Genomic DNA, 21,147 nt, shown 5'->3' on the forward strand with positions numbered 1-21,147 from the left:
CTGTAATTTCAGTTATGAGTTACGTAACCGACGCTTCAAACAGTGATCCGGATGTTTTATTTGGAAGTGGCATCTCATTTCACTAAACCAATGGTTAAATGATGGTTTTCCAAAAAAAGAAAAGATCCCGATGAATCATCTCCTTCATTTGGTTATTTCAAGTTAGTTTGTAACTTTGTTTCATGGCCTTGAAGGACCCTTAGCTCTAATTTTAATTTTATGTTTAATAAGAGATTGATAATGGAAGATTTCTGAACTGTAAGTTCTGCTTTATTTGTGAATTTGTTGTTTCAGGCATTCCTGTTAGCTAGTTTTTTAGTTGAGGCTGTTGATGCCACACGGTGCTTTCTTAAAAGGAAAAGTGATAGCTGCCTACCACTTTTTGGCCTACCACCAGCCTACCACGAGCGAACGGGTGTTTTAGGGTTGTTTTTCACAAATCTGACCCTTCAGTCTGCAGCTGTATTCGGCATGGCCAATTTGCTAGGAACGACACTTGGATCATGATTTTTTGATAAAGAATATGATTTTTAAGACTTAAATATTTATGAAAATCTTAGACCTTTGGTTTTCAAACCTTATAGACGATCCAAGAGTAGATTCCTATAAAATCAAGCATGTAGAACACATTTATACAGTCACATTTAAGGAAAACATAGAAAAACCCTTCAAAAGCCCTGTAGGCTGGTGGTAGGCAGCTACAACCTACTCTTCTTTAAAAGGATTAAAGGCTTAAGTTGTTTTAATTCTTCCCATAAATAATGGATCTTAGCTTCATTTAATAACTTTCATAAATGAATTGATCAGTGATTGGGTAATCTTAGGCACTGTTTTTGTTGTATTCAATACTTTCTTTTGTGCCTATTGGAGCTGTCACTTGATTAATTATTTTTATCATTTATCTTCACTAGTGGAGTACTAATTGCATCTTTTGGTAAACCTGCAGGAGCCTTTGTTTTGAAGATAATTTGATTGAGCAGCTGAATTCAATTGAGTCCAGTCATTTTATTCAGAATCGCTAATGATTTTGATAGGTTAAATAGTAAGAACTGTAATTCAACTGTGGAAAAGAAAACTTTTGGGAGGAACATCTTATGTTTGGCACCTAGACAATGGCAAAAAACAGAGAACCACTGTTAAAGAAAGAGGTTGTGTACTATGAGAATTGTCCCGGATGTAAGGTGGACCAGAAGAATGAATTTCAAGTGGGTGTGCCTCTGAAAGAGCTTCTATACATGGGCATTGTTGTAGTCGGCAATGGTTAGTCCTACTCTGTTGTCTATTTAATTAAGTATTTTGGATAGGGGTCTACAATTTTGCTTTCTGTTCTTGATGCTACAGTGATATAGGCAGTTAGGTAATATCCCCTGAAGACCATACCTAAGCTCAACAGCCGTTACAATATCTGGCATTGGTTTAGATCTGTTTAAGCTAAGTCCCTGTTGATCTAGTGGCCAAATGATGGCTACCCAAATGGATGTTTTTTCCTATTTGCTAGTGTTGGACCAAGCCTAGCATACGAGATCCAGTTTGAAGTTTGTAGATTGTTATGAGTAGGATCCAACTGTTAAGCCAACACAAACCAGTTTCAGCTCTGCACCAGTGTTGTGAGAGGCGTACGCCTCAATACCTGAAGCGTACGCCTCAGAGGCGAAGCGCACGCTCAAGGTATTGAGGCATTGCAGTGAAGTGTTTCAAGCCTGAAACGCACGCTTCACTCATGTAAAGCACACACCTCAAGTGGAAACGTGCTTCGCTTCTAAGGCGTGCACATCATGTTGAATGTCGTCTTCGATTCTCGATTCTGTTTCAAAAGAGATCAGAACTCTGTTTTGTGTTTTGTTGGGTGGGGCTTTTGGTCTTATCATCCCAATCGCCGTCCGGCGTGTTATTTACCAGCCATGGCTGGCACTTCGCCGCTTTCCGGCTATCAAAGCATTGTAAATAGTCCGAAACGAAGCCTGGACGCGCCCAAGACCAGCCTCAGGGGTCTCAACAAGCCTAAGTGCTCCAAATGTGGCAACGTCGCCCGTTCAAGGTGATCTCTCTCTCTCTCTCTCTCTCAGCCTTACGCCCTCCTTGTCGATGGTTCCTTGCGTATTCCTGCTTATTTCCCGAACGAAATGGCATTTTTTCTGTTCGATGCAGAGAAATTTGGGTGTTTCTCTATGTGGGGAATTGTCGTTTCTCTTGAAACCTTTGTTTCTTTTGTGTTTTCTTGAGTGAATGGTTGTACGACCTCCTAGTCGATTGCTCCCGTCGTACTCCTGCTTATTTCGTGAAAAAAGAGCTTTTCTGCTCAATTGTTGAGGAATTTCGGTGTTTTCTCTATGTGGGAGTTGTCGTTTCTCCTGAAAACATCTGATTTTTTGGTTTTTCTTGTGTGGATGATTGTCGGTTCTTCAATTTGTTGCCTGTGTAGGCGTGGAAATCGATTTCGTGTATTCAGTGTTCGGTTGTTTCTGTTCGTCGTGCAAATTGGTTTTGCTTTGACGATGAGAATCGGGTGTTTTTGATCGATCGTGGAGGCATTTTGGGTGTTTATCAGTGTGGGGAGTTGATTTTCCCTTGGTAGTCGTCGCTTTTGATTGTTCTTCTTGAGTCATCAGCGACGTGATTTCTTCTTTTAAAGTTAGTTGCCTCTTCTTTCTTGAGGGTCTGGTAGTGTTTGTCTGGAATTGTGTTTGCATCTTTCATGGTTGAGTCTTTTTTATCTGATAGGCAAAATATGAAAGATCCGGTACTCATATATTATTTAGTGTATTTCTGCAGTGATTTCATTTTACATCTTGTTTTTCCCCAGATATTTTCTCTTTGGTCTGTCAGTGCTAGGAAGTATGGTAGGTTGGGTTTTTCAACCAGGGACGTTGGCGAGGTGCTTTCAATCACTGGTAGAGAGCTCCATTTTGATGAAAATCCTTTCCTTTTTTTTCATGAATTTTAATACTGCTATGTGCTTGAACCACTTGATTTGGCTTTTAATTAAACCCAATTAACCTGGAGCCAATAGACCAAGGAATGAGTGCTTGTCTTTGTTTTGATTACGGACAAGTCATGGCAGGTTGACTTTGAAGTAACTTATATGACTTGTCCATAGTGCGTTGTGTCGGTGCATATCCATTCATCTTGAGAGTAGGCCTCATTCCCATAAAAATTGTGGATTATAAGTTGGATATAACTGAAAAAGAAGCAGTAGGTGCCTAAATAAAGGCCATACTCTTTGGCGAAAACTGCAGAATTACAAATACTCGAAAAAGTGTTGCATGTAGCCTATAGATAATCATTTTGCTGTTTGCTGCCTGGCAGTCCTAACATTTTAGTATTTCTATTTCTAGTAAATCTTCTCTGATTATGTTACAATCGAAAAGATTTTTCTAGTTCAACTGCTATTGACGTTCTTCTCCGCTTGTCATAAGTTTTTATGGTTATCCTTTAAATGGCTCTGAATGGACAATAATGTTTCAGGTTTTGGTTTGTTGATATTCCAACTTTTCTCTTCCCATTGGTTGAGAGAATTCTTGGACCCATCATGGTAGTGCGTGTGGCAGCAGTAAGTTTCCAGAATTCATCTTATTTACAGATATCTTTGCTGAAATTTGTCACGTAAGGCTTTGGTAATCTTTTCTTTTTCTCTTCCTATGCAGATTATAACTATACCTTTGCTTGCTAGTTATCCGCTGATGGCCATGTTCTCAGGGTTAATTCTTTCATTCACAATTAATTGTGCATCATTGTTGAAGAATGTCCTCTCTGTAAGTAGTACATTCTAGTGCTCATTAGCTTCAAAATGCACTCAAGAGCATTTATGTGGGAAAAATAAATACTAGAGGACACATATCATAAAGAAATTATTATATTTATTTGAGTTACACCTTATGAATTTCATTATTGGTTATATGATTACTGCCAAAAAATTGACCAGCAATTTGTTAACCCAGTTTGGATGTTTTAATAAATAGCTCCTTGCTATTTATATTTATTTAAAATAGCAAGTTTTTGTGTTTCGTTGTTTTATTTTTACTTTTTGAACAAGTTTTTATAAATTTAATAAGAAAGCACCTCATTTTTTAAGAAGGGGGACCTACTTTTTTTTTCCTACTAATTTTCTTCCATTCCACCCATCAACACCACTGTTTCTTCACCACCATCACTATTGCCACATCTTCACTATCACCATCACTTGTCCACTGCCACTACGACTACTTCCGCCTCCATCACAATCACTACCACTTCACCACCACCATCACCACTGGTTATCTTCTCTTAGTTATCTTCCTTTTCTCTTCATTCTAGTTTAAATAGTTTGTCATCCAAACATTTACTTAATTATCAATAAAGATAAGACTATTCTTTATAAAATGTGCTTTAATTTATTTGTAAGCAATAAACAAAAACACATCCAAAGAAGGGTTTAGTGAAAGCTCGTATTTCTCTACACACAAATAAAAAAGAAAACATCAGAATGATGAGCCGTCGCCTCATGGGCCTATGTTCTGTTTGATAAAAAGAAATATTATAGTTTCTAACTAGGATTACTGGTATCTATTACTTATTCTGTTTAGTGGAATTGTGCATTTTTCATTGATTGAAGCAATTTATCCCTCTGACAACTGTTTTGTCAAATTCCTCAGACAACAATTGTTACTGGATTATTTATTCAGCAAAATAATTCTGTGGTATTTTTCCTCTCCATTTTTTAATGTCATTTGATGTTACTAATGGGTTCATTTCCTATTAATCTATTTCAACCACCACTTGACACAATCACCACACTTACCTGGACATCTGTTCTATGCAGCCTCAACATCAAAGAGGAGCTGCAAATGGACTTTCAATGGCTGGAATGTCATTTTTCAAAGCAATTGGCCCTGCAGGAGGAGGTTCAATGTATGTTTATTCTTTTAATCTTTTGGTTCCTTGACACACCTCAGAAAGGTATCAGGCTTATCAATTTTATTCTACTGTTAAGGTGGTTCACTTTTCAGTATGAAGAAGCCATTTGAACTCTAAACCTTCAAGGGAAATAAGCCTCTAGTCCCAGTTTGGGTAGCATAGAGTTTTTATTTTTCTCTTTGCCTGTCTGTTAATCCTGACTAGTGGCAGGCATAACGAAATCACAGATTGTAGGGCAGATAAAGTTACGAACACCACATAATATTCACATTGTATCCTACTTTTAGGTTAATGTGCCATTTACCTTGCTGGTCAAGCACTTGAATTGTCTGGTTTCATTGCTGATCCAGCCAATTTAGGTGCAAGTGCAACTTGACAGAGAACTGTAAATTAGGTTGGTTTGAATTGTCTTGAGTTGATGACAATGGGACCGTCCAACCAAAAGGTCCAAAATCTACAACCAATGATGCCCTAATTATTGACATTATAGTTGTAGCGTTGTGTCAGAGACTGAAGCAATACACCTTTGATGCGAAGGGGATCTAAAGATTCTAAACCTGTACCTAACAGGGTTTGAATGAACTCAACCAAACCTGGTTGACTTTTATTTTCTCCTCTCTCTTTCCCAATTTCTTATCCAGGTTGGTCAGACCCCAAAACCAATATCCTGCCCATTGTTAACCCTAGGTTGAGGAATGAGCTATGGTGGTGCACTGAGAACAGGAGGCTGTTTTCTTGCATTAAAAAACACCAAGAACAGGCATATACACCATCCACACCAAGAACCAGCAGTTGACCAAACAGATTGCTAGTGAGTGGTGGGGGCCCGTGGGACCCTTCAACTTCTGTTATTAACTGTTTGCAAAAAAAAAATTCTTTTGCAGTTTTGCTTGGGCACAGGAGCGCCAACATTCTTCCTTCTTACCAGGTATAGGGTTCATCTTTGCATTTGCATATATATATATATATATATATTTGCTGCAAACCATTATACCTACCATCTAGTTGGGATCTCACGATGCAAGTTATTTTGACTCAATCCTACCTTTAAGATGTGTTCAACATGGTCGATTTAATGGGAATTGACCCTTGCATCGTGTTTTTTGACAAATAAATGTGTTTTATTGAGTTAGAAATTGTTGGTGCATGTACAGCCATCGATTTTTGCATAGCTGGAGAAAACCTGTACATGCGTCAGATTACCTCGTAGATGTGTTCACATGGTCGATTTAATGGGAATAAACCCTTGCATTGTGTTTTTTCTACAAGTAAACATGTTTTCTTGATTTGAAAATTGGTGCATTTACGGCCTTCAATTTTTGCATAGCAAAATGTGTTTCACTAAATCGATTGTTGGTACAATTGAATGTAGCAAACATTAACCCTTTGCATATAATCCATACTTATCAAAAATACTTTAATTTTGTTATCTCAAATATTATGGTCAATCGCAGTAGTAACTTTATAATTATATTTAAAACTCTGGTGTTGGAGTTGCACGGCTTTTTTGCATAGTGGCGAATTATTTCGAGAGAGAGAGAGCAGCTGCACCATAGGTTTCGAACAAGTGCATAACAACTGCCCTCTTGTTTCCCGAAACCAAGGTGTAGTTGCTTGTTGGGCGCATTAAAACCCTAACTCGTGATAACCGACACTTTGAATTTGATTGTTACGGCTCCATTTTTGTCCAACAGCGTGAGAAACACGTTTTTGTACGTGGTAGTATACAAGGGTTTTAGAGTTGACATTTTTAAACAATTGTAACTTTGAAAATGAAATATTTTGGTTGCATCGGATTACTTACTCTTTCCGGTGAACTGCTATGAATCAATTGTATTTGACTTCTAATTTCCAACAATCAGATTGAACATATTTTTGGGTCCTAAAAAACTCTAGGGTATTCCCTGTAATCTTGTTTAGAAAAACCTACGTTGTGCCACGGGATTTCCATGAGAACTCAGTGTAAGGATACGGATATGCAAGTGTCTGTTCACTGCTCACCGTTCAGCATCCTGGATTGTGTAGCTGGTGCACAAGACTGACACCCATTTTTTTTTTTAAATTTTTACTCGGAGAAACTGCCCCAGGCGCAGAGACCTAGCCGTGCTGGCTCAGCCTGCCATACTTACGGTTGCTGTCCTGTCAGCATAAAACTTGAGGGCTTACGCTGGGGGGGTGATGCCCTTGAGATTTGAACCTAGGCTGCCTGTAAAACGGCCTAGGCCCCATCCCACTACGCCAGACCCCTTGGGTCTAAGACTGGCACCCGTTAACCAGATGAAGCTGGATCAGGCAATTTTAGCTGAGATTTCCACGGTAAATTTAACATCAGGTCTTTATCTTTACAAAAAATGGCTGAATCACATTGTTTTGTGATGATCATTGTAGTGCTTTGGGTGATCATTGCACCTTTCCTCTGTCAGCTTATCATGGTTCTATTTTAAAAGTGAAAACATCAAAAGGTAAATGAAAACAGGAGGGAGTTTTCATACAGGCCGCATCTTGTGCTTCACTTTCATTGGCCAATGTTTTCAGCCATAATGTTTTAGGACCTTTTTTTGAAGTAGACAAATGATAACCCAAGTTTGATTGAATTGTTAATGTGCCATTCATGTATGCTGAACTATGTTTAACACATCTTTTTCAATACAAGGCAAGCATATGCAGTTTATAACCATATGGTAAAATTAACATCAAGTCTCTCTTTGTTTATTTTTTGAAAGCAAAGTTTGAAAAGGCTTGAGGTTCATTCATGTTGAGGCAAGGTTTAAGACTCCTAAGTCTCACGTTTGTCTTTGGCAACGGAAGTTGTTGAATAATATATAAAAGGAAATCCTAATAACAAAATTGTAAAAAATTTTTTTGTAATAGATTTTGTACGTGTAGTTTGTATTGCATTGGTAAAGAAAATAAAATAATTCATCAAAGCCATCTTTCCCAAAGGGGAGTAGATTCACTCGTTTAAGAAAAATCAACGACATTTAAATTATTTGTAAACATAAAAAGATTTTTTGATGTATTTTATCATTTTAATTAGTCAGGTCAATAATACTGTGGTTTCTATCCTCTTTCTAAGTCATAATTGTTGATTTCCTTTTTTTCCCTGTATATTAACTTTTAACCCAGCACGAAGGCGAGTGAAAATGTTAGTGCCTCATGTCAAACACCATCTATAGATTTTTTTTTTTGAAACAAAAACACCCTCAAAAGAGAGAAAAGGTTCTTCGCCTTCAAATGTGACAACTCTAGTTCAATTTTCTTTCCCCTTGTCATTGATGCTTATTACAGTTCATCTCATCATTTATCTTAATGCAGGTAATCAAATGGTTTTCTTCACCTTGAACGTGATTCTGGTTATCGTAGCTGTATTGACCTTCAAGCCTTTCCTGCCCGAGTCTGTAAAGAAACCCTATGAGGAGACAGAAGAATAACCCATTTGGCTGGGCATATACTTAGTTTGGTTGTCTGCGATGGTGAAGAAGCAACCCTATTTGCATTCTAGGTCAGCTCAATGAGTGCCCTTCTCATTCATGCTGTGGTCGGTTGCCTGAAAGGTGGTGGTGCTAAATGAGGCGGGCCAGCTTGCATTCGAGAACAGCTTATTGCCCTTAATCTTGTATGACAAATAAGTCGACCTTTTGATAGGTTGTTTCCTTAAAGTTAAGTATCAAAATTTTGTAAGCTAATGAAGGTCATAACTACAAAACTAGTAGTACCTACCAAATCGAACATCCAACATGAACTTCATATGCAAGGCACACAAATATGGGTATTCAAGCAGATGTGCTTGCTACTTGATATTACATAAATTTGTGGATGCGCTCGCATACACGATCTGAATCTGAAGTGTCCCTAAAATGAATGTTTTATGAAAAAAGGTTGAATGATAAGTCATTGAAATGTCAAATTTTAAAATATCCATACAAATTTTTAATGACATCTTCAAAGCACTTTGGCAAGATTCACAATTAAAAAAAAGTTATATAGCGTCTTATTTTTGGCAATTACTACACTTGCTTCAGCTTTTATAATATTTAGGATTTAGGATTAGGATATTCAAGAATAATGCATCAGATTTGGATTGATATCCAACCGAATGCAATCCGTTTGCACCCTACCCGTACTGTCCAATAACTATTTCTTGAAAAATGTCATTAAAAGGAAAATTAGTCTTACTGCATGGTCGAGATGACACGAACACATCTCCATGCGATCAGTCCCTGGCTCTCATAGACTGGTCGGTTTGTCCATTCGGGTCAGGTTGTCCTGACTCCAAAAAGGGTTAGAACTCTAATCCGGGCAGGCTCATGGATATAAAGGTTGGGATTCGAATTGGATGTAGCCAATACCAGATTTGTTTAATCGGATGTTGGCTAAAGATATTCAAATTCGGATTCGGATGATGAAAAACTATTTTACATGTAACTGGATTCTGATATCCATCAAATCCACATATTTATTGGATTCGATACCAAAAAACAAAACCATATCAACATCTGATTAAAATTGGATATCTTTTTAGCTTACCAAACCCCGCTAAATGGAGTCAGATTTGGTTGGATATCGGATTAAATCCGTTCCATTGACATCCTTGGTCAGACTTAACACCATGCATTTCTCTTGGTGCTAATGAAGGTTCATCCTGAACCATGTTCACTTGATCCAACCCAGATCCGAAACATTTCAGACCTTAAGAAATGCCTCCGACTTGCACCATGTAACAAATATCACATATTATTACAATAGCACGTTTTTACCGCGATATAAATGCAATAAAACATTTGTTTGCATTTTTTTCTATATTTTCCTTTACAATAGTTTTATGTTGTAAAGAGTCACTGTACCATACTCCTCATAATATCAACCCGCGGCAAACCCCCTGGCCTCCCCTATCCTCTCTCTCTTTCTCTCATCCAACTTTTATAGCTCAGTGAAAACAGCGGTCTGTCTTCTTCTTCTTCTTGTGGATGACAATTCTTAGCAAAGAAGAAGAAAGAATGAGGAAAACCAACTAAATCCTTCCTGCTTCTGCATGACGTGTCAAGAATCATCAAAATTGAGGCCTCCTTCTCCCTTGCCTCCTCTTCATGGCATCCTTGACCCTCTCACCTCACTCTCTTCAAAGGAATCCATCTCAACCTATTCCCTCAATAGATCTCTCCTCTTCTCTCAGACCCTCTTCTTCCGACCTCTCCTTTTCCTCTTCCTTCCTGCCTTTTCCCAGCCTAAACCTCCACAAAACCCCCAATTTCAAGCTCCCCACCAACCCGTTCCGCGTATTCGCCGTTGCCATCAATCCCCAAGAGCTCCCTGCTAGCAGCCCCCAACGTCTAGTGAAGGAGCTAGAAGAAAGGAAGAAGGTTGCTTTCCCCAAAAAGAAACTACCACCAAGAAGATTCATACTGAAACCCCCTTTAGACGATGAGAAACTGACGGCTAGGTTCCTCAATACCCCTCAGTTATCCCTCAAATCCTTCCCTCTGCTGAGTTCCTGCCTACCCTCTTCCCCTCTCAACAATGCCGATAAGCAATGGATGGATGAGTACCTCCTTGAAGCCAAGCAGGCGCTGGGGTACCCGCTGGAACCCTCCGAGAATCTGGACGACTCCAGTCCTGCAAAGCAATTCGACACCCTCCTGTATTTGGCGTTCCAGCACCCTTCCTGCGACCGGACGAAGACGAGGCACGTCCGGTCGGGGCACTCGAGGCTCTGTTTCTTGGGGCAGTACGTGCTCGAGCTCACGCTCGCCGAGTTCTTCCTGCAGAGGTATCCCAAGGAGTCGCCGGGGCCTATGCGGGAGCGAGTGTACGGTTTGATTGGGAAGAGGCACTTGCCCAAGTGGATCAAAGCTGCGAGCTTACAGAATTTGGTGTTTCCTTATGATGACATGGATAAGCTCGTCAGGAAGGAGAAGGATCCACCGGTCAAGTAACTCTCTCTTTCTCTCTCTAAATTCCGGTAGTTGTTTGTTTTAGAGTGTTTTCATGTAATCACATTTCACTTAAAATGTTTTTATCTTAGACTTTCATTTACTTGTTTTCCGAGTGTTTGGTGCTCTTGGTTGTTGATTTGGATTATTCGGGATGGTTGTATTGTTCATTTAGTGGCGATTGTCCAAGAAGGTATCCCATAGAAATCTCCATATCTTCTTTTTTCCCAGAATTTTCATGCCAGTTTCAAATTGTTTTGTGTTCTATTGAACAATCATGTTCTAAAAATTATTACTAGGAGTTAGATAAACCTGATAGTTTTGTAAACTTAGTAAGTGCTAAAGTTTGGCTACTTAGCCAGCTAACTGCCTCAGTTGATAAAATGAGTATGTTCTATTAATTTAAGTTCCAAGGCTAAGTTTGTTGGTGAGACAACAGTGATCTTTTTGTAGCTTGTATAAAACAGAGATCAGTATATAAAATATCCAATACCAACAATTCAGCAGTGCGATATATAAAATGGCTATTACCAACATCCTAGTATTTGTATTTAGCTGCCACTTGTCTGCCTGAGGTCCTGAGTATTGGAACTCATCGAAATGGGATCTCACAAAAATGGTCAGAAATCAGAATTATTAAGACGACCTTTAATATTCCTGTAACCTATCTCAAACGAAGTTTCGGTAACAAAATTTTCATGTATTCATCAAATGGTGATCCAGGTCAGTATTTTGGGCCTTATTTGGTGTAATTTATTTATGTTTTGGAATGCCGGAAGTATATCGTGTTCTCTTTGAGGCATTTGGAATGGACCCGGAAGATGAGAGCTGTCAACCTAAACTAAGGAGGCAACTTGAAGATGTTGATTATGTCTCTGCTGAATTTGAAGACAGAAAGCTTAGCTGGCAAGACATTGCTGCATACAAGGTGAAGAAGTTTTTCTTCCTTTTTCTAACAGAAGCTTTGTAAATTTCTCTTTATTTATTCATTGATTTGCAGTTGTTTGAATATTCCAACTAACCCCATCGCTTCCTTTTTCCAGCCGCCAGAAGATGCACTCTTTGCACACACAAGACTTTTTAGGGCATGTGTTCCGTCGGGGATGCACAGGTTTCGGGGGAACATTTGGGACTATGAAAGTAGGCCCCAAGTCATGCAAGTGCTCGGATACCCTTTGCCAATGACAGATAAAATACCAGAAATAACTGAAGCTCGGAATATTGAGCTGGGACTTGGGCTCCAGGTACGTTCCTGATTAAACAGTTTTTAATGAATGGTTTCTCCTGTCTAGAGCATAGTGTATTTTATTGTTCTGCCACAGAATGATACGTCAATATATTGTCATGGTTACATGGCTTTTCTTCTAGACCAGTTTCTAACCATAGGACTGTTAAAATATGTTGATCCTTAAATGTACATATATATATTTATATATATAAAGATACGTATACATATATATATATATGTATACATATCTCTATTTATATATATAAATATATATATTTTATCTTCCTAAAATACCCTCAAGGGTATTCTTGTAAATTAGCATTTTACGCATATTCCAATTGGAATATGCATTGTAATTTTTGTTTTATTTTTTTTTTGTTTTTTATATTTTTGGATTTCGTACCACATTGGGGGCCTCCCAAAAGTGACGTTGGGAGCCCCCAACGGTCACAAATGTGACCGTTGGGGGCTCTCCAACGTCCCCTTTGGGAGCCCCCAAGGTGGTCCCTTTTCATGCTTATAAATAGGGGATTTCCCCTTTGTATTTGGTATTCTTGTGGGAGCTTATGCTCCATTGTAATGGGGTTTTCACCCCTTCTCCATTATTCTTCAATGATATGTAACTTATGACTTTAAGTCATATTTTTCCCTTTTTATGGGTTTTATGTATTGGCACATTATGTGCGTGTGTTGTTTCCCTTTAATGGGTATATTTGCACTTTACGTGCATAAGTATGGGTTCATTATTGAACCCAAGGTATTCCAAGTCACTTTCTAACATGGTATCAGAGCAAGGTCACGATGGGGTTGTCTCTTGGTGCAACGGAAAGCGTGTCGCTCAAAGAAATGGTGAAGTATTCATTGCTCTTCCTAAAGTATTATGCTTTTGAAGTTATTCGGTATGTATCCCTTTTCTCAAAAAGTATTATGCATTTGAAAGTATGTTTCTTGCATATAGTTTGTTCGTTTGATGGTCATGATAGTTGAATTATTTCTTTTCACATTTCGTGTGCTCATATATTTTGAAAATATCTCCTAAATTTGGTGAAATCGTTTGTTGTCCAAATATAAAATTCGTGTCTATTTATCGAACTACTCATAGCATATAATAGTAATTTATGTTTTTAAAAAAAAAAAATTACCTTCAATTATGTGAGATTTATAGTTCTTAAATAAGTATTTCATGATTGACCTATAAGTTAACTTTTAAAATTATATATGATCTCTTGCTAAAATAATGATCTTTGCTTAAAATTTCTTAACTCTCATATGAACCCTAATTTGATTTGAGTTCCTCTCTTGATTATGGTTTTGAATGCATTTTTGAAAAATTTGATATAATCATTATATGAGAATCTCTCACATCTAAAATCTTTGTTGAATCCTAAAGTAGTTCTTGTTAATGATAACTTATAAGAACTCCTAAAAAGTTTTTCAATGTTTCTTTTTTGAAAAATTATTTATGATAAACCATTAGGAAAGATTGTTTTTAAAAAGGAATTTCCCACATAGAATGCATAGTTCATCTATTGCATCCTTTTTTGGTATAAATGATTTCATTTTTCATCCTTATAAACTTGTTGGTTTGTATTTTTCATAAGGTTTCGAAATCTCTTAAAAATATCTTTAAAAATGCCTACATTGGCCATAATATAGTTTTAGTTGTCCTCAATTGCACTTGTCAAGCATGTAATTACATAATTGAAACTTGAGAATTTCAAGCATTGCTCTTTTTATAAAGTGCATACTTGCTCACTTTTGTGTATTTTTGTATTTTGTGCACATTTGCTTCTCAAAATTTTTGCGCTTGTATGCATTCTCTTTTTTTTATGATATACATGCCTTAGTGCATGTTTGTTTACACCTTGGTGTGTATTTGTTCAAGTATTGTATGAGTGCTTTCGTGCACATCTTTTATAAAGCCTTGTGTGCTTACATGTGTATTGTCTCTTCGTAGACATTTTTGCATTATGGAGCCTTTATGCACATTTCTTATTGTGAAAAACATAATGAATTTAGATATTGAGTCCTTTTTAAATCATTGTAAGTGCTTATAGCACTTTGTACGTTTCCGCATATCTCATCTCAATCAAAGAATATTTAAAACTTGTTGTATGAGATTTAATCCCAAATCTATAAATTTTCAAGTACTTTTTCCTTGAGTATTGTGTTAAAGCCTTCTTTGTGAACCATTACGGTTCTTATGATTTCTTTGATTAAAAGCTTGATTGTCTTGATGAATTCTTTATGTTGTGGTCTTTTTGATACAAGACTTCTTTTAAAGATTAGGCATAATTCGTGTTTATGCAAAATTGTTTTTGATGAATTATATTGGACCTTCGATTCAATTTGTTAATCGGTCCTCTTTGTAAAAACTTTTTGGAAAATGATTCCTTATGTGTATATTGCCCTCTTTGGCATTTATATTTGTCCATCACATGTTATTTAATGCATCATTTATTTGGCCTTATTATTGTCATATTAGAGATGTTTGTCGAGGTGAGTTATGGGCACCTCGTGTTGTATCATTTTAGATTGTCCACCTTCCATATTATAGATGGTTGTTGAGGTGAGTTATGGGCACCTTGGGACTCTAAAATGAGTTGATATTTGATTTCTAATTATGAGTGTGTCACTCATTTTTTCTCTTGTGGCCATTGATATTATGGATGCTTCTATGTAAATGTGATGGACATATGGTGTTTGAAACCTTAAATGCTTTAAGGTATATTTAAAATCAAGGTGTTTTGGGATTATAGCCCAACCTTTTATTTATGAATCTTATGAGTGCATTTGCACATTTGTGATTCCAAATGTTGTGCTTATTGTGCACATGTGTTCTTGTGTTTTTTCACAAGTGTTCTTGGTGTGTGTATGTTCACACATTTGTTCTAAAGAATATTATTTTATCATCTTGTTGAAGATACTTTTACATGCATTTATTCCAAAATGTTATTGTTATGAGTATTCATGTTTTAAAAGGAATATTGTTTCATTCGAGGTTTATTTTCATTACAAGTTTATTGCCTCAAAAGTCTTTTCCTTGTATGCCCATTATCTAAGTGTCATCATATGTAGACAAGAATTTTATTACACCTTCGTGTGTTTTTAGCCCTTTGTTGGCTTTTGCTCTCTTGGTCTAGTAGCTGAACACACTTGTCTTGAGTGTTTTTATATGTAGACAAGGCACGTTGATTCACACCATGGTGTGTGATTTTTAGCCTATGTTGGCATTTGTGTCCTTGTTCTAGTCGCTTAAGATGTATGCCCATGGTTGGCTTATTTCACTCATTTCAAGTACTATCATATGTAGACAAGAGATGTATTATGTTTTAGCCCATGGTTGGCTTATTACTCTTGTTCTAGTAGCTGAACATACTTGGTTTTAAGTGTATTTTTTACGTAGACAAGAGATACTTTTTAGTCCATGTTGGCATGTATTCTCTTGTTCTTGTCGTAGATGCACTTATTTCAAGTATTATTATATGTAGACAAGAGGTTCTTTTACACACCTTTGTGTGTGTCTTTGGCCTTTAATGGCTTTATATTCTTGATCTAGTAGCTTATACACTTGATTTATGGGTTTTGGAGGACTAATGAGGAAGATGTTTGTAATAGATAAACTATTGTTGAAATTTGCAAAATTTCATTCATGACTTGTGTTTTTCAAGCAAATCATATTTTTGATATGCATATCAAGTTGATTTCTTAGCATTTAATCTATATATTGAGTGCTTATGGTTTTTGCCACCCTTATATGCAAAATGTGTATTAAGTATGTCTTTCATAAATGATTTTAAAACCTTGTGAACTCTTGGGTTTATTTTGCCTAAAGTATGCTTGAAAACTTTGTTTCTCTTGTTTGGCACTTCATTACATGTTTGAAGCATGTTCATTAATGAGTTCTTTGAGTATTAATTCATTTCATGATAAGTATATGCATATGCTCTTTATGGCCTTTTTTGGGCCCTCATTCAATAATGTTTATGTATATCATGCCTCTTCGTAGGCTTATTGAGGTGTCCCTTAGTGGACCATTTTGTTATTCCCCATTATGGGGTTATATTTTTCCAACGTTGGACCTTATGAATGCATTATGTATTCTTGGAATTTATTTCTGCATAATTTGCTTCCGCTCATTTTGTTTTAAACATGATATATGATTTTGAAACTTTGGTGTCATTTTTGCATAATTTGCATCTCTTCTAACCTGTGCTAGTTAGAAATGTTCCATTTGAATAAAAGTACAAAGATTTGTTTTACTTGTTTCTTTGTTGTTATTTCACAGGATCTTGGAGATAGGACAAAGAGAAGTACCCTGGATAGTTCGGGAAATTTGAAGACAATAGGAGGAAGGCCTTTTCAAGTTCCATTGCATCCTTGCCGGAGCCTCTTAGAGTCTTGCCCTTCAATCTTTTCGTTTCCCCGCAAAGATTGAGGGGGGGTGTTAAAATATGTTGATCCTTAAATGTACATATATATATTTATATATATAAAGATACGTATACATATATATATATATATATATGTATACATATCTCTATTTATATATATATAAATATATATATTTTATCTTCCTAAAATACCCTCAAGGGTATTCTTGTAAATTAGCATTTTACGCATATTCCAATTGGAATATGCATTGTAATTTTTGTTTTATTTTTTTTTTGTTTTTTATATTTTTGGATTTCGTACCACATTGGGGGCCTCCCAAAAGTGACGTTGGGAGCCCCCAACGGTCACAAATGTGACCGTTGGGGGCTCTCCAACGTCCCCTTTGGGAGCCCCCAAGGTGGTCCCTTTTCATGCTTATAAATAGGGGATTTCCCCTTTGTATTTGGTATTCTTGTGGGAGCTTATGCTCCATTGTAATGGGGTTTTCACCCCTTCTCCATTATTCTTCAATGATATGTAACTTATGACTTTAAGTCATATTTTTCCCTTTTTATGGGTTTTATGTATTGGCACATTATGTGTGTGTTGTTTCCCTTTAATGGGTATATTTGCACTTTACGTGCATAAGTATGGGTTCATTATTGAACCCAAGGTATTCCAAGTCACTTTCTAACAAGGACCACCATATGATGCCTGTTAGATCTGGTAATAATGACTGTATCCAAGATATTTATATGCACATACTGAAACATCTTCTAATTCCTTGTTACTTTATTTTAAATCCTTTTCATGCTTGAAAATCCTGCATCATGTTAACACTATGATGCTTGAAAAGGTAAGGATCTCATTCACATATAGCCTTTCTGTGGCTTCCTTGTTACATTAGTTCATACAATATTACATCTAGCATTTTTAAACATTTCGTCTGTCATGTGCAAGCATGTTGGTCATATGTCAATCTCTCAAACTGATTTTAGTACTGCCAGTCACAAATGGTGTCCAGCAGCTGCATCCATTCTTTCAAATGTCAAATTTCTACCTCAGTGTTTGTGTTTAGTGTATCTAAACATCTTATTGCGTGGTTCATCTGGTGGTCATAAACTTTTTTATGGTTTAAGATTTCTAATATATTCTGAAACTAACAATTTCATGATATCCTTGATGTTTTGGTATCACAGCTTTGCTTTTTGCATCCATCAAAATACAAATATGAACATCCTCGATTTTGCTTGGAGCGGTTGGAATATGTTGGTCAAACGATTCAGGTAACATTAAGACCATGGCCTCTACTTTTCAGTCATTGTGGTAGTTCTGTAAGCTTTTGTTATTCTTGCATGGAGAACTATCCAAAAAGCCATTATAACTTGAAGTTATAGAAGTGGACAGCTGCACTAGTCATCACAAATAGATCAACTTATTCATGTAGTAAAAAACATTGATGGGGTCTAATTTTCCTATTTGCCATCGTGTTGTAAGTGATGATCTTTTTTGTTTCTGTAATGAGTTCTTTTTTAGCCTGCTCAATTTTTAGGCATCTTCTTGCAAGGTATTTGAAACTTTCCACACTACCATGCAATTAAGGAAATAATATATAATGTAATTTTGATTCTTTTGCGAGATTTGAGACACTTATTTTGCTTTTTCTTGCTTGATAAAACTCAGATATTCTGTTTGGATAGACTTGTGAACATATGTTTATATTTTGTGTGGCATTGTTTGATGAAAAATGTTGCAGTTACACTGAGATCGTTTGTCAAACAATAGCATCAATACTACACAATATGTACTATAAAAATGATTCCTTTCCAATAGGTATAAATATGTTCCCAATAGAATTGTTGTTGAAAAAATAGATAAACCTAACTTGTATGTGGCTTGTATTTAGCCATATGATATCGTCTGATTAGTATGTATTGTTTCTTACTCCATGACACGGTAGCTGGGGAAAAACCTTGTACTCCACATTGACCTCCTCTAACTCACAGTGATCAAATGGGCTGCACAACACCATATCTGGACGGGATCCTTTTCCACAGCAACCTGACTACCCACCATAGCATTGGCCTACATCAGGTCATGTTTGAGCAGAACTTGCATCAGATCAATTCAGCCCAGCAATGATGTATTGCACCAAAGTCAGGTCAAACCACAGGCATCTAGCCTGGTCTAACTGATACTACATTGAGCCAACCTGATCCTGCAGTGCATTTGACTCCCATCTGATTCCACTTCACCCTCAACCTCAACGCACAACATACTGACCACAATGTCACACTGAATACCCTGCATACAATGAACTGACTCAATCTAACATCACGTTGTATCATGTGTCTCCAATCTGCATGCAAATAGCATCAGTGAAACGTTAAATATTTATGCTGTACTAAATGCAAAGTTTTGTCTAATAAATAGTAAAAGCAGTTAAGCATAGAGCCCTGAAGATGTACTGAGCTTCTTGCACTCTTTATTCTCTGGGCACAACTCCATCAAACTCCTTGATCATGATTGGTTAAAGTTGGGGTGTCTACAGATCAAATTCCTTTCATTTAAGCCTATAAGCCAAGCTCATAGGATCCAAATTCTAAACACAATATAAAGCAAAAAAATTGATATTGATCAGATGGCAGAGCCAGCCCCAACCCATTGACGGTGCCAATTGAATGAGCAGGAAATGCATCAATGCATGGTTGGCTTCTCTATCTGTCATCATAGAATCTGTAGAAACTTGCTTTGGATGTGAAAAATGGTGGAGAAAATGTTTATAGGCTGGCTAATGTTCAGAAGGGTGTCTTAACATATCTGCTACATTGTTTTGTGTTTTCCACTTCCATTTCAAGGAACTATAAATCAGTTCAGCTTAGTGCAGGAACATGTTTGGATTTTATTTCATGAACATGCTGCCTTAACCAAGGCCTGAAGTTTAATGTGGTAGGTTCTGATTTCATGTGAAAATGAAGCAAATATTTAAAGGAAACAGATCAGGCTGCAGCAATTGTGCTTTAGCTTTCTCCAAAATCAAGAGCTTCTCATATTTAAGCATGGATATTTTCTTTCTTGGACCTTTTTCCACAATGTTGTTTTGTTTTTTAATCATGCCTGTTATGCTAATTAACATAGAAAGCTTTCCACAAACTGAAGCAACTTTTTTTTTTTTCTACTGGCTTTCTTTTATGGTTGTTCTCTGGGATATTTTTCCATTTCATCCTACCTCCCTACCTAATCGTGTGTTTAGTATTCTTATCTATTTCAAGCATAACCAGCGGGGTTCATGAGGTGTACAAACACGAAAAGGGCAGTTAAAAGTTAAGTGCATGTTCTGTGGGGATTGAAATAGCTCGATTGAGAATGATATATAACACTTCTACCGATAACTGTCCGAAAAATTACCGGTGGCAACTTTCTGTGAATATTGCTTAAAATGCATAATGTGCATGCTTGTCGTTCTCATCAATACGGCTGTGCTGCCTAAGATCAACTGTGGTCTGTGAGCTAGTGTCAGATCAGTGAGATTTAATGCATCCCTTATCATATGAGGCACTAGCAGATGCAGATGAAAATTATAAACAGTGGATTCCTCTAATCTTTCTCTCCGTGGACTTGAGAGTGTCGATAAACCAATCTCCTCTCTGGATGACCTGACAGCGTTTGTTACAGGGGGCATCCTGCTGTGTTGTTCATTAAAAATGAGTAGTTCAAACTATTAGATAAGACTAGCTTTATTTTATGAGCAGGTCTGTCGTTAAATGCATACATTAATGCAAACATGATTTGCTAGGCCTGTGAATAATTGCATCTGTTGCCATTTTTGCCAGACCTTGTGATGGCTGAGAGGTTATTAATGAAGCATCTAGATGCACCAGGAGAAGCATCGGAGGCTCCTGCTCGATAAATACTGTGGAAGGTACTTACGGGGGAAGAACCTTCACCATTACATTGTATATGGCGGGCAGGTTCTTGATGCATATGAACTCAATCGTAGGATGTGTAATCCGTCCACCACAGCAGTTCAACAAGCGATACACAGGCTTTCTTACACTGTTTATGGTAAGCCCGACGTGAGACGTTTAATGTTTGAAGTTTTTGACTTTGAGCAAATACAACCAAAAGCAATGTAGATATGTGATCTTCTTCGACTGTTATATTTTAATTGATTAATCTGGTTTTTTCATGTTTCTTGTTATTCATTTATATTTTTTTATGTAGCTTGGTTTCTTTGTTCTGGTTGGGGATGAAAGAATTACTAGCTGTATGATAAACTCGGTTTTTCTCTTGAGAGGACAGAGAGCTTTATTTATATGCGTAATGGTTTACAACGTTTAAAATACAGAAGAGAATACAAAAGATAAACGATAACCAAAAGATAAGAGTTATCGTTTTTGACAAACTCTGTCAAAGACGATAATATAAGGTGTTATCGTTTTTGACAGAGTTCTCAAAAAAATGATAACACCAGAGATAATTATCGTGAGTGGCTGCATTTGATGCATGTTTTTGTTCTTCATTTGGTTTATCCAAACTGCTATCGTTGGATTAGGAAGCCGTCTGGTCTTTATCCTTATCATGCCCCTGCAAGCTCATCGTGGGATCAACCACGTTCAGCTTGTCGTGAAGCAAGGCAAACCAGGAAAATGGAAGAGGTTTCGTGAGAGCGTCGGCTAACTGATCGGAGGAGGATATAAACTGAACTTGAAGATGACCTTT

The 21,147-nt window shown here is 37.0% G+C and overlaps 1 pseudogene across 1 annotated transcript; it reads left to right on the forward strand.

Moving 5' to 3' along the window:
- The first annotated feature begins 9,826 nt into the window (after window positions 1-9,826).
- On the forward strand, window positions 9,827-20,561 carry LOC149826867 (ribonuclease III domain-containing protein RNC1, chloroplastic-like; annotated as a pseudogene). The gene is made up of 6 exons (XR_016435112.1): window positions 9,827-10,822; window positions 11,547-11,751; window positions 11,867-12,067; window positions 17,625-17,711; window position 19,231; window positions 20,259-20,561. The product of XR_016435112.1 is annotated as a ribonuclease III domain-containing protein RNC1, chloroplastic-like (transcript).
- Window positions 20,562-21,147: the final 586 nt, after the last annotated feature.

This window comes from Nuphar pumila, chromosome 10 (assembly GCF_984573655.1).
Source record: "Nuphar pumila chromosome 10, dmNupPumi1.hap1.1, whole genome shotgun sequence".
NCBI lineage: Eukaryota > Viridiplantae > Streptophyta > Magnoliopsida > Nymphaeales > Nymphaeaceae > Nuphar > Nuphar pumila.